Here is a 2496-nt window from a genome sequence, read left to right as displayed (position 1 = left end):
GTCGTCGTTGTCGATGTTATTTTTAATCAAGTTTTCAGCAATTTTATATGAGTTTCTATTGCACCATCATGAACACATCCATGTTACGATATATATGAACCATTGACTGAAAATGTAGAATCGAGTTTGTATACTATATTAATTTTGCTTTGTTGTGGAATTTATTTTGTTGTTCCTGGGGTTAATTTAACATTTTATTCTGTTATGTGGAATATATGCGATGTGAGTTGTGTTATTTTGATGGGCGATGTTTCTATTTCGTATGTATTGTGTGATTCTTGTGATGTGTTTTAGTATTAGACATCGATTGTGGATAGCACGGGCTGTGTGAATAGAGTGTTATATTAATGGGTGACTGCTGTGCATAAAATGTGAGTTGTATGAAATGATAGTGATGTAGTATTGGATATCGATTATGTAAGAATATGTGTTGTCCCAGTTTATTGAGTGGCTGTTATATAAATTACATACTGTGTACAGAGACATGTATTGTTGAAATGAAAGTGTGAAGTGTAGGACTCGGGCTGTGCTTATCAAGGTTATATTTTGGATTGTGTAATGTTGTGCACCCAAGTATAGTTTGTATAATTTTAGTATGTCTATGATACTGTTTTCACTTTCGACAGGCAGAATCAGCAGAAGATCAGGAAAAATATCCTGCAGTATTGTTTCAAGTTCTTTACAATCTACATTTATATCTCTTCTATGTCAACTTTGCCTTTCATTGTTTCGAGGGCAGATAAAATAGAGTATCACTAAGTACTAGAGTATATTTAATCGACTACTCCATCACTCGATTTCAGGTGTTCTGCCAAAATTAGAGCAGTTAGTATTGTTATTGTTAGTTATCCTTATGCCTAAATTATTCCTCAGGGGTCAAGCTGCCAATGTCTCTTACACGCCAGACACAATGCTTAGCGGCATACCTTCGGTCTTTCAACCTTTTGGGGGGTCGATAAAATAAATACCAGTTTAGCACTGGGGTCGATGGAATCACTTTCCTCTTTCCCTCAAAATTACTGGCCTTGTGTCAAAATTAGAAATAACGATTATCATTATTTCTATGCAGATTTTGCTTTAATGTTTATGAGAAAAATCGATCGAACGATTTCCAAAAATTGTTCATCATACGAACAAATTTAAAACTAAGCTTTAATTTTGTTTAAAAGATGAGCTAATTTGTCATATTGATCTTGCTTATCGGACATTGTGCAAGTCTGGTTTATCATTCAATGATTTTAAACGAATTACATATATTGTATACTGTTTTCGAAAAAATATTATAAGATTTCCAAAGGAAACAATTGCAAATTTAGTGGTTATAAGTGGTTCAAGTGCAAATTCGAATGTTTGGTAAAGATTAAATTCCATGTATTTTAGATCGAATATTTCTGGTTATGTTTTATAATATTTTCAATATTCTTTTGTGGCTGCACATATTCAACTTATCTCGGTTTTCATCATTCATCTCTAGCGCTTTGCTTTTATCAATATTGTCTTTTTGTTTACATCAAAAATTGAAGGAACATCGTGACATAATGGATTTATGGAATTATTGTAATATATTGCGGAAATGATATCAGAATAATCATAATATGTAGTAGTTTGCTTGTTTTCTCGTTATCTTTTAATTAGCTTATTTCGAATTCTGTCCTAAAATAGACATCAAATTCAGTGAAAGGAAATCTTACATGTAAAATGTGATAAAGTTAGAACTTAAAATTATCTATTCACATACAAAACACATATCTTCATTGTTAACAGGTGTATATTTTTTAACTGTAACTAAAATTGAATAAGGTTAATATCTTTAAAATACATAAAATAAGATAATAGTACAAAAATGTATTGATAAGTGTGCTTAAGGGAGATGAATTTGTTATAAGTGATAACACACAGATTTAACATATCAAATTTTGACATTTATACGCTGAGATCATGTCCCACCACAGCTGGTGTTAACTTTTATTCATATGTCATGAATAAAATGATTACCAGTATTATACCGAGGTTGATCCAATGGACGGTAGTTAATTGATCTAAGCCGTATTAGAACAGATCGTTACCGAGTACTTTTTCAATATCCTTTTAGTAATTCTACTGGAAACTGTTATCCAAAACCTAAAATGACAGTGATTCATTATGCTGTCCTAATATTACAAACTATACGAAAGAAATCACGTATCGCACATACCCTCAGTAAATTACTGATATATATATATATATCGAGCTTCTTCCTGGTCGCTCGACCTACTGAAAATAGTAAAGAGAGCAGCAACATTTTCCACAAATAACACGTTGCTTCATTGGTTTTATGTAGTTTGGGGGTACACAAAGCCACGGAAAAAGACAAGGACAGTCACGTTTTGAACGTTTAGTTAGCCCCTGAGAAAAATGTCACAAAAATGCTGGTTTTACAAATAGCACCGTCGTCACCGTCATCACTGCCGCCGCCGCAGCTACTACTACTACTACCGCCACCGCCACCGCCACCGC

The sequence above is a fragment of the Octopus bimaculoides genome, chromosome 18 (assembly GCF_001194135.2).
Source record: "Octopus bimaculoides isolate UCB-OBI-ISO-001 chromosome 18, ASM119413v2, whole genome shotgun sequence".
In the NCBI taxonomy this organism is placed as follows: Eukaryota; Metazoa; Mollusca; class Cephalopoda; order Octopoda; family Octopodidae; genus Octopus; species Octopus bimaculoides.
This window is presented reverse-complemented; position numbering follows the sequence as displayed.